Source organism: Podarcis liolepis (assembly GCF_965112155.1).
Source record: "Podarcis liolepis genome assembly, chromosome: Z".
Taxonomy (NCBI): domain Eukaryota; kingdom Metazoa; phylum Chordata; class Lepidosauria; order Squamata; family Lacertidae; genus Podarcis; species Podarcis liolepis.
In genome coordinates this window covers 33,034,713-33,046,931 of record NC_139570.1, presented here as the reverse complement: position 1 = coordinate 33,046,931, position 12,219 = coordinate 33,034,713, and the positions used below count along the sequence as shown (strand labels likewise).

Here is a 12,219-nt window from a genome sequence, read left to right as displayed (position 1 = left end):
AACAGGCCCAGTGGACCACTCACTGGATGGAAGCATACAAAGTAGTCAGAGGTGAGATGGAAGTGTATAAAACCAGGGGTCAGCAAGGTTTATCTTGCCTGGGCCGGATCAGTCCCACTGAGATCCCTCTGTGGGCTGGATTGTGCACAGACGTGATTTTCAGCGCCATGGAAGTAAGTCCCCGCGCCATGCTGCGCATGAGCGGGCAGCTCAGTTTGGGGGTGGCTCGGGGGCAGGGCCAAGTGACCTCCACGGGCCGCTTCCAGCCCATGGGCCTTAGGTTGCTGGCCCCTGGTATAAAACTATTGGTGAGATTCCTGCATTGCAGGGGGTTTGACAAATGACACTTCCAACTCTTTAATTTCACAATTATGGAGAAAGTGGACAGAGAGAAGTTTCTCTCCATGTCTCTGTGGGAAATAATATTGCAGCCAAAATTAATTTTTAGGTTTTGCTAGATAAGCAAAGGGTTAAGACACATGGAGTTCCCACGCAACTCCTCCATGCAGCTGAAGAGAAAGTATGCTTGTTCTGACCTCTCACCGACTGTTGTTTTGTTTTTGTTTTTTTAGCTCAAGCTTGTGTTTTTTAACATAAGATTCTCCCTATCTTGTTTTCACTGCTGCTTTTTGCTGGAATCAAGTCTGAGAATTTCTGTAAGTAAACAACTTTCCCCCCCCCCCCTTACATTACATACTTCTGTGCAATTCTTTTGTTTAGAGCAATAAAAAGGGGGTGATCCAGTCTCCTAAAGGGCCATTAAAATTATTAATAAGGTTAAGCAACTTTGTCCCAGAGATTTCTACATTTTAAGCTGCAAAGGGACTGCGATTTTAAACTCTGCTAACTGAATGTTAAACTCACATGTGAGTAAGGGAAATAATAAATATGATCTATGTAGCCAGAATTGTCTACACTGATGACCAAGAATATCAGGCAGTGGTACTTTCCCAGCCCCACCTAGAGTTGATGGGTATTGAACCTGAGACCTTCTGCATGCAAAGCAGGTGCTCCACCTCTGAGCCACAGCATGTCCCCAGAACAGATGGTTTCATCTGTATTAGGTGGTTCATATTCCTTAAATCTGCATTCAGTCTTGATATAGTTCTAATTCACCACCCAACCATGTCTGAAAACTACCTCGTTACCTTTTTAAACAAAATTAAATTAAGTTAAACTTTTCTCATCAGCAGTTGCAGACACTACTGGGGAAATACCTGCTCTAGCTAGCTTTTTATATCTAACCCATTAAAAAGGCATATATTTATTACACATCTACTCCACTCACATTGGCCAACCAGGTGCACATTTTGGTCAGGACTTAAGTGTAACTGCAAATTTCCTCACCTGCAATTTTCAGCAGCTGTTTTGCATCTGATAATAGAGGGGGGGTGTAAGAGTCCTGCTGAATCGGGCCAATGTCCTGTCTAGACTAAAATCCTGTTCTGCTTACTCACAGTAGTGGCCATATGCCCATTTTGGGAAATCCGTAAGCAGCATCCAAACACATGAGCTTCTCCCTCCTGTGGTTTCCTGCATTATTGTCTCCGACACTGGAAAGAGAATGGCTAGTACCGCAGAATCCAAACACCTTGTGGATGTGGCTAAACCAACTGCATGGTGCTCCTGACCCAGTTACATGCTACTGGAACAGGAAAGTTATTTTTTGCTGTTTGAAAGGGAAGGCAAGTGGATAGCTGCACAGCCTGCCATGAGTCGCCCCCCACGAGCCCTACACACACACATAATTAAGTAAAACTTTCAAATAGTTATATGTACTATGAGCGTGTGGAGAGTGAGAGCGTGTGGAGAGTGGGGGCACTAGCTTCAAAATCCTTTAGCCTCTCTCGAAAAAAGTAGGGGAGAGTTAAACCACCAAGCTAATTGTTCATGTTTAAAAGGAAGATTTACAGCTGTAGCGACAGCTCAGTTTCTACATTCAATTATTTTAAATTATGCCCACAATTATGTTGCATTAATTTGCGCTGCATATGGTGGGTTGCGTTGGTTTGGGGAATTGATGCAATTTTGAGGCTAAATTGATGTTGCTGCTCCTTGATAGGATAGAGATTGATCGCTTAGAAATTTGGATCATGAAAATCATAATTAATTGGAGCAATATGGCAGTGCCATCTCTCCTGCAAGTCAATTGTCTCCACCCATTTGGAGATGACTTGTCTTGCACTAAGGTCACAGTGACACCCTGCTTCTAAGACTATACATTATTGATGCATTGTGTCACAGGAGCCTGCCAGTCAGTAATCACACAGTTCAAATATGGAGTTAACTCTTTATTAGCAAAAACACAATCTTCACAGATGTGGCTGAGTGTCAGGCAGCCTAATGAGCAATTGCGCAGCTCATTCCCAGTGGTCTTCCTCCCTAAAGATCAGTTGCCAAGACTGAAGTCCTCACCTACTGATCAGGGCTTTTTACAAGCAATTGGAGACTACGCCTCCATACAACCAACATCTCCTCTGCCCTTTTCATGCCTCTTCTCGGTGTCAGCTGTCACAAAATTATGTAATTTGCCTAATTAATTATGTTATTTATCCCCATTCATTTATATGCAATGAAAGCACAATGCAGATGAGGGGACAATGTAATCATTTATGTATTCTTTTGTGGACTTAAAGCAACAACAGTGATTTGTGCTAATGTCATGGAATGAATAAACACCAGCAATTTCTGCTGCCATTTCATCAGAATTCCTTAACAGCCCTATTTATGAAGAGGAGGAGCAACTACATTTATAATCTAGCTTTTCTACTATAGATAAAGATGGTACAGAATGGCTTCCCCATCCTCATTTTATCCTCACAACAATCTTATGATGCCACATTCACAAGAACAGATATCACAATAAATTTATGTTCCTACTTCTCTACCAATCTCTGTTTTTTTTAATTAGCAAATGTAAAAATGAAAGAGGATGTCAGCACAACCACAGTAACTTTAATGGTTGGGGTAAAAAAATCTCTTTTCTCAGGGTACATCAGGGGTCGGCAAACTAAGGGCCACGGGCCAGATCAGGTCCAATAGCCTTCAGGATCCGGCCCATGGACTGTCCGTGGATCGGCGTGGGGATTCTGTTCATTTGGGCTGCACCATTTTTCCCCTGCACCATTCTATTTTTCCCCCTCCCCCACACACACCACGGCAGCACCCCTCCCTCCCTCCTCCTGGCTTCTCCCCGCCCTGCCTAGAGGAGGATGTGGGCTGGGCTGAGCTGGCTGAGTGCCATTTTAAGCAGTCCCTCTCTGGAGCCAGCCCTTTCGCACCGCTCAGATTCCCTCCGCCACCACCACCGCAGCCCTGGTGCTCTTGTGGGCCAGAGAGCGGAGCAGATAAGCTTGCTCTGTCTACCCACAAGAAGCAGCGGCGGCGGCGGCAGCCCCCGGGAAGGTAAGCACAGCAACTGGGGGTGGGGGTGGGGAGGAGGACTACTTACCCTCCTTCGCCTCTTCTTCCAGCTCCCCCCCTCCCGGTGCTGCTTCTCCAGCCTGCCACAAGGTTTGAGGGACAGTGGACCAGCCCACTGCTAAAAAAAAATTGCTGACCCCTGGGGTACATCCTTCATTGTCCTTCCATTGTTATTTAAAGACCTGCTCAGCCACCTCAACACTGCCAAGGCTCACCAAGCAATTGGTGATAGTCTTTTAGACTCCTACCTAGTTCACACCAACAATTGGGTCACAGCCACACAAATGATTGACAGTTTACAGAAAGCCTTTGGAATTATTGGCAAGCATTCTCATCAAGCTTGGAAGAAGCAACTGTTCATAGAATCATGAAATTGCAAAATTGGAAGCAACCCTGAGGGCCATCTAGTCCAACCCTCTGTAATGCAGGAATCTCAACTAAATCTGCTAAGGCCGTATTGAATCCCAATTCTGTCTGCTATGGCATTAGCTGGTCCTTCCAGTTTGCTGTCATCTGCAAATTTTATGTGCATCCCCTCAATACCTTCATCTAAGTCATCTATAAAGAGGCTGAACAGCAAAAGGTCCACAACAGAGTCCTGAAATACCCCACCTGTCACTATTTTCCAGGCTGAGTAATCATTAGTACAGTGGTACCTCGGGTTACAAACACCTCAGGTTACAAACACTTCGGGTTACAGACTCCGCTAACCCAGAAGTAGTACCTCGGGTGAAGAGCTTTGCCCCAGGATGTGAACAGAAATCATGCGGCAGCAGTGGGAGGCCCCATTAGCTAAAATGGCACCTCAGGTTAAGAACAGTTTCAGGTTAAGAACGGACCTCTGGAATGAATTAAGTTCATAACCAGAGGTACCACTGTAAGCACTCTTTGAGTTCAGTCAGTCAACCAGCTACAAATCAACATAACAGTTCCCTCATCCAGCCTACATTTCCCCAGCTTCTCCACAAGCATGTCAAAAACCTTACTGAAATCAAGATACACCTGCGCAAGCAGAGAATATGACTTCACAGATTGCTCTCTAGGAATCTACAGGGAACTCCATGTGTTGTAACCCTTTGCTCACCTAGCAAACACCATATTTTGACTGCAGCATAATTTTCCCACAAACCCCTTCTCAGGCAAAGGTATAACAATTTCACACACATTTTATTAAACCACCCAGAATCCCAGCTTGGCTTGAAGGTTCTGGAACCGGTCTCTTGGCAGAGGTTTGGTGAGAAGATCAGCAGTCATCTCTCTGTGTGGCATACTGGGGTATATGGGATGTTAGTTGCTTTGGCTACTTAATAAGGTGACGTTTGGTATGTCTATCATCCCTGCAGGATCCATAATTATAAAAATAACAGTAATCTTCTCCCACCATGTCATGGCTGGAAACTGCTGACTTGCAAATTGAGGTAAGTAAAACTCTATTAAGGATATTCTGAAAATGCATTTAGAGGCAACAAGGAGTCAAGTATTTTGCAACACCGTCAGTACTGCTGGGATAGATGTTAATATAGAACAGAGAGGCACGGTTGCATTACACAAACACCATTCTTTCCTGAAATGAAGGAATTACTGCTAGCCAACTCCGATGGCTGTTGACACCCCTTGATTGTTCCAAATTATGCCAGCCAAGCTCTCATCCACATTGCCCAGGTAACTGATCCAGTTGTAAACTGCTTTATATTACAGTTTCGACAGAAAGCACAAGAAGCAAAAGTTGTTACCTTTCCTGAAAAAGAGGAAACTCAAAGTATTGATAGGGGCAATGCTTCTGAATGCCAGTTTCTGGAAAGTGCATGAAGAGAAAGGGCTCTTGTGCTTGGGTCCTGCTTTTAGCCTTCCCATTAGCACATCTTCTAGATCTCTGTGAGACCAGGAGGCTGTACCAGATGGACCCCCTTTGGCTTGATCCACTAGTGCTAGCACAGAGCTGGAGGAAGCAGTGCTTTTGAATTACCAGTTAATTGCAGGAGCAGAGAGTTGCTCTTCTGCTTGGTCCCAGCTTGGGGTCTTCCCTTTAAGATAACTAGTTGGCCACTATCAGAACAGAATGCAGCACTAGACACACCATTAGCTTGAGCCTGCAGGGATCTTCTTATGTAGGGCATCCTGTAAAGGTAGACTACTAGGGATGTCCTGTGTCTATGTAAAATCAGGGGCCAAAATGGCAGCTCTGTCATTTTGCACTAATGTGGCAGCTTCCCGATCAAGCCCAATGGAAGCCCAACAGAAAGTGCATTGCAGCAGTCCACCTGCAACTTGACACAGAAGCATTACCACATTTTCATTTGCTTTCCCCATAGCATCCAGATCCTTTGGTTGCTAAACCTCCCCCCCCCACTCCAGTCTGTATACATATATTTGACCGTATTTTAAAAAATATGTAAGCCATTGTTTATTCTGCACTAATTTTAATCTTTCTCTTCACTTACAGCTGCCAGTTCCTCTGGTGTTGACTTATATCTTAACCCATGGGTAATAACTCCTCGCCTTTCTACGTTCTCAGCTATAAATCTCAAAGCACTTTAAAAGGGAGCATATTAAGAGCCAGAGAGAAGACAGCTTTCTACAGTTCATGAATATTAAAATTTGGAGGTTCGAACCCTTTGATGGATTTCCTGGCTGCTCTTTTGCTCCCTTCCACAATTTATGTAGCTTTACATTGCGTGGTTTGTTTCCTAAGAAAAAGTCATAGGAGCGTCACATGGAATCATGGAAATTGTCATTGGAATGGAATCTGAGGGTCATGGAACCCAACTCACTGCTATGCAAGAATCTCAATTAAGGCCCGCTTGAGAGATGGCCATCCAAACTTTGCTTTGAAACCTCCAATGGAGGAGAGAGTCCGCTACCTTCCAAGGGAAGGCAGCCCTTCAGCTGCTGAACAGCTCTTACCATCAGAAACAGTGTCTCATACCAAATGTAAACTGTGAAAAAGACTCTATGAATTGAAAGTGGAAATGCTATATGTACTTCTTCGTTACACAAGAAAATCTTTAATAAAAACTGATTTTAAAAAATAATGGAAGTTCTTCCTGATGTTTAGTTGGAATCTCCTTTCTTGTAATTTAAAGCTATTGGTTTGGGTCCGGGAATTCCAGCTTGTCAGTGACCTAAAACCAGAGCTTTCTCTTTCAGCTGGAGCTCACCAAAGTTCAGTTCCAGCACCTCTCGTGTGGGCGCCATTGCAGCTAAAAAAACTATATTCCATTCTTAGTGGTGAGAAAAACAGGAGATTGCGCGACGTTTTTGCTCTCTGATTTGTCATGTCTGTAAGAACAAGGCAGCTCTGACTCTGTCCTTCTCCATATCATCAACCAGCAAAAGGCTCTAGGCTAGGAAAACTGGCTCCTGAAACCCCCACCTCTGCTAATGAGGCTCTTCCACCCTCCTCTGATATTCGTTATTCCTTTTATTCCTTTCATTATGTCTAAATGTGGGCCGACAGTTACACAGCTCCTTTTTCACGCTGCATATCTCGTTCCCAATTTGCAGGATCTTCCAAATGCCTGACTTGAATTCATTTGTGCATAATCATTTTTTTCCCTTTTGCATTTGCTTCTATTATAGCCCAGAAGTGACAATTGCTGCTTGTTCAAGGGGCTTATATTTGCACAGTTTGTTTCCATAGATACTTGTAGGTCTTTGGAGGTTGGTATATTGGTATATACATATCCAGTGATATATTAAATTAGGAAGAAGGAGACTATCAATGGCTACTAGCCACAATAGCTATGCTCCGTTTTAACATTTTTCCTTGGTGCTTTTAGACACCAGCAATGGATTCCTTAGCGTAGTTCACACTGTTGAGTCTTCCAATGGTCTATATCATTTATTTTCTGCCCTAAACCACTGGTGATATCTACTCCCATGCTGTAATAATTGCATAAGTGCATCATGCTTTTTTTTAAAAAAAAAACAACCAACTCATGCATTGCAGCTTACATTCGTGACTATTCAAGTTCTTTCCTTGTCTCCTGTGAACTGCCATTTCCACACAATGTGGGCTGAAAGAACATTTAGCATTGTAGCCAGAATTGGTCGCCCCAAAGCAGACCCAATGACATTAAAGGTCGTGGCTAGCTTAGATCCATTCATTTCAAGGGATTTATTCTGGAGCATGATTTCATTGCATGATATTTTCAGTTCTTTCTGCTTAGATTCATGGAATTGTGGGGACCTCATGGGTCATCAAGGGACGCGGGTGGTGCTGTGGGTTAAACTACAGAGCCTAGGACTTGCCAATCAGAAGGTTGGTGGTTTGAATCCCCGCGACGGGGTGAGCTCCCGTTGCTTGGTCCCTGCTCCTGCCAACCTAACAGTTCAAAAGCACGTCAAAGTGCAAGTAGATAAATAGGTACCACTCCGACAGGAAGGTAAACGGCATTTCCGTGTGCTGCTCTGGTTCGCCAGAAGTGGCTTAGTCATGCTGGCCACATGACCCAGAAGCTGTATGCCGGCTCCCTTGGCCAATAAAGTGAGGTGAGCGCCGCAACCCCAGAGTGGGTCACGACTGGACCTAATGGTCGGGGTTCCTTTACCTTTTACATGGGTCATCAAGCCGAACCCCCTGCAATGCAGGAATCACAGCTGAAGAATCCCTGGCAGACTGCCATCCAGCCTTTGTTTCAAAAACCTCCAACAAAGGAGAGCCCACCAGCTTCTGATGTAGTCTGTTTTGTTGTTGTTTTTTTGCATCTGTTTCTTATCTGTTCGAAAAGACATTTGTAATTATCCTCACAAATTCTCCAGATGTTTCTTCAATTCCCGTATATCTGATGTACTTTTTTTGTATCTATTAACCAGTTATTCATATCTAATCCCTCTTCCCTTATATCCCTTTAGAACAGCTGGCATTTAGCTATACTGTAGTCACTTTAAACCCCCCATAACCCAGCCTTCCAGAAACAGTTGGAGATATATTTCATGGAATCATAGAACTATAGAATTGGAAGGGACCCTGAGGATCATTCTAGTCCAACCCCCTGCAAGGCAGGAATAGGCACCTGTGTCGTAAGGGAACAACCTGCAACCTTGGCGTTATCAGCGCCACGCTGTAACCAAGTGAGCTATCCAAACTGGCTAATTTGTTTTGAAAGGTTTTATAAATTTATTGCATTTATTAGCTCTCACTTTTCCTCCAAAGAGCTTCACATGCAATATGTAGAGTTCCTCCTCCCATTTTATTCTCAGAACAACCCTGTGAGGTAGGCTAGGCTGAAAGGCAGTGACTGGCCCAGGGGGCTTCGTGGCCAGGTGGGGATTTGAACCATGGTTGCTCCTAGGTCCTGTTCTAACATTCTAACCACTACAACATGCTGGGTCTCTGGTTTTCTAGTTTTGGGGCCGATCTACACTCATGGTTTTTAACGCTAAAAAGAGTTAAGGAATGATTCTCATAATGTTCTTTTTAAACGTTCATAATGCGACACCAGGGGACGCGGGTGGCGCTGTGGGTAAAACCTCAGCGCCTAGGACTTGCCGATCGTATGGTCGGCGGTTCGAATCCCCGCAGCGGGGTGAGCTCCCGTCGTTCGGTCCCAGCTCCTGCCCACCTAGCAGTTCGAAAGCACCCCTAAGTGCAAGTAGATAAATAGGTACCGCTTTATAGCGGGAAGGTAAACGCCGTTTCCCTGTGCTGTGCTCGCTGGAGCAGCTTCGTCACGCTGGCCACGTGACCCGGAAGTGTCTCCGGACAGCGCTGGCCCCCGGCCTCTTAAGTGAGATGGGCGCACAACCCTAGAGTCGGACACGACTGGCCCATACGGGCAGGGGTACCTTTACGTTTACCTTTAATGCGACACCAGAGGGCACTGCAGAACAACCCCCCTACCAGAAACCAGGTAGAGTAGACGGTGTGGAAACAAAGCAAAAGAGAAGTCAAAAAGGATTCTTCCTGTCTTGACATTTTAGAACGATACTTCTACTATCATTCTAATAACATTTAAAAGGTGAGTATAGATCCAGCCATCTGAGCTGGATAAAAGTATGTGCTGGTCTTTGTGGTATTACCTTTTATTTTTGCTGTTTTTTAATTGTACATCACCTTGAGATAATTTTGTACATGATTACCAGTAATTAAGATTATTATTCTCTTTCTTTCTTTCCAGATCCCAAAGTCCCCCTACCTTCCATCTAGGAATTTTTTAAAACAACCATAAACCTCTTAATGTCTTTCATATTTGGTTCTCAATTTTATATAACGTACCATAATCTGTAATAAATTATTCTTTATTCTATAATCAAGCAATTATATTATTTCATTTTTTCTCCCTTTCCCCTTCAGCCTATTTGCTAATACTTCAGGAATGGGGGAACCTGTGTCCTTCCTGATGCTGCTGGACTCCAACTTCCAGCCCCACCAGCCAGCATGGCCAGTGATCAGGGGTGATGGGTGTTGCCCATCGGTAGCTAAAGGGAGGCTAAATACGTCTCAGCATTCTGCATGTCTGGATAGGCTTGCCTAAACAAAAATGCTTTAAGCAGGCTCCTGGAAAGAGTACAGGGAAGGCATCAGCCTGCTGTCAACATTCAGGGAGTTCCACAGTGCTGCCTCACATTAAGATAGATTTCTTACAAGTGTGGAATAGATATTGTCCAGCAGCTGTAACGGTACCAGTTCTGCAAACAGGAGTGACTGAGTGGGCACTTCTACAAATATCTGAAGGGCTGTCTCATGGAAGATGGAAGAAGCCTGTTTTCTGCTGCTCCGGAGGGGAGTACCTGAACCAATGGATTCAAATTGCAAGAAATTAAACCTTAGGAAGAATTTTCTGGTGGTAAGAGCTGTTCGGCAATGGAGCGGACTCCCTAGGAAGGTGGCGGACTCCCCTTTGTTGTTTTAAACAGAGGGATTCCTGCCCTGTGGGGGTTGGACTCCATGATCCTTGTGAATTGCAACACAGGACAATCAACATCCAACAAAACAAACAAACAAACAAAAGTAATCCGGAGAAAGTGTTATAATACAAATACTGCTGTCACTCTAATGCGTAAGTCTTATTCCTGGCATTAATCCAGCATCTTCAGCAAAGAGGCTGTGTTCTTCTGACACTCGAACCAAAGTCATTACTATTTCATAGATAAAAGCTTCTAAGGCCCACTCCTTCAGGACACTCTTAAAAAACACACCACATTGCCAGTTGCTAATAGATTGTGTATTTGCTAAACTGTAACTGCAGACACTCAGATTTCCCATCTTTCTTCCGATTAAGAGTTCGTTTTGGCTATGAGCCTGTTTTCAGGCTTTCTGGTAACAACCAAATCTTCCCACCCTCCCCCTCTGCTGCTAAAATGACTCTACCCAGGCAGCTCCATAATCCACCTATGGCCACGAATGAAAATCAGGGAGCCTGTTGGCAGAGAGCGAGAGAGAGAGAGCGCTGCATCACAGCTATAATAATTTCCTCCTTTCACAAGGAAGTAAAGCATCCTTGAGGTTTCCCAGATCACTACGGGCGCATTTAAAAGCTTTATAAATGGTTCTGCTCCCTCTCAGGGTCAATTTTCCTCAAACAAAAATCTGAAGGAAGGTTTTGAGAGGGTTGTGTGTCGTGGCCTCATGAATATTCATGTCACCTCATCTGTCTTCCCACCATCCTTTTTCCTGGTTGACACACATCTCTTTCCTTCCCTGTTACCCCATCTATTGAAATGTAAACTGTGAGCTCCCAGGGGCAGTGACTGTTGTGCTGGTGCCTCCCTTCTGGTCAGATCCAGCAGCCAGGCCATGGTGAGAACAGAATGCTAGGCTTGATGGGCCCCCTTTGGTCAGATCCAGCAGCCAGGCTCTTCTTCAGCTCATCTACTGTGACAGCAGAACATCTATGCCCAAGGATAGTCTACCTCCAAATGTTAGATGATGGGGAACAGCAACTGGAGATTTGCTGTTGCACTTGGGTCCTGTTGGCAGGGTTCCTTCTAGAGCATGGGGTTGGTCACTGTGACGAGAGGATGCCTGCAGCCAGGCTCTGACTCAATAAGCCAGAGAGACTACATCAGTTCATTGTGGCATGGGATTTTCAGCAGGAAGATACTTCCTTCTCGGGGACTCCAGGATGCCAGCTAAACCAGGTGAGGGCAGCCGATGGGTCTCAAGCCCTCAGTGGGTTAGGGACTTACCCTGCATGCGAAGACATGCTCTGGCAAATTGAGCAGATAAGACCAATAGTGGGTCCAACAGTCAAGTAGGCAGTTTCTGCACATAGAAGGAAAGTGAAGAGCAGAAGAGGCCTATTAACCTGGGAAGGGGACCCATCTAAGAGAAAGAAAACTCTGGCCCTAAATCTTTTCTGTCTTGTGGCCATACTTATTAGTGAGAAAGGTTTGGGAGTAAATCCTGGGGAACATTTTGTACCCACTGCCTTGTGGGACATCTTATGAGCAGCATAAGGTATGAGCTTACCTTTGTCAGTGGGAGAGATCATTGTGTCTCACTGGTCAGCTACTGCCTGCCTTAAGCCAGGCAACCCTTGGTCAATAAAATGCTGACCTGCCACTGTCCACCTGCTTTAGTCGGTGCTTGGAGTTCAGAGTATCACTTAACAAACAGAATGAACTTCTGCACCAGGAAAAAAAGAAAAGAAACGAATCTCCTTGCACCCCAAGAAGCTGGAATGTCAGGACCATGTGTCCTGGCTTGTCCACTGACCTGTTGCAGATCAATGGCTCACAGAAGTTGACGATCGTTGACTGTGAGCTGAAAACACTCAATATTGATGTTGCCACTCCAGAGGAGACCAGACTAACTTCAAATGGCAGACTCTGAGAGAAGAACTACACTTTCTG

General features: G+C 44.8%; 1 long non-coding RNA gene across 1 annotated transcript; it reads left to right on the top strand.

Annotated features, from left to right (window-relative positions):
- The first annotated feature begins 244 nt into the window (after nucleotides 1–244).
- Nucleotides 245–6,394, top strand: LOC310698389. Its single transcript, XR_014521489.1, has 3 exons — nucleotides 245–656; nucleotides 4,767–4,841; nucleotides 5,867–6,394. It is a non-coding gene; the product is annotated as an uncharacterized lncRNA (long non-coding RNA).
- Nucleotides 6,395–12,219: the final 5,825 nt, after the last annotated feature.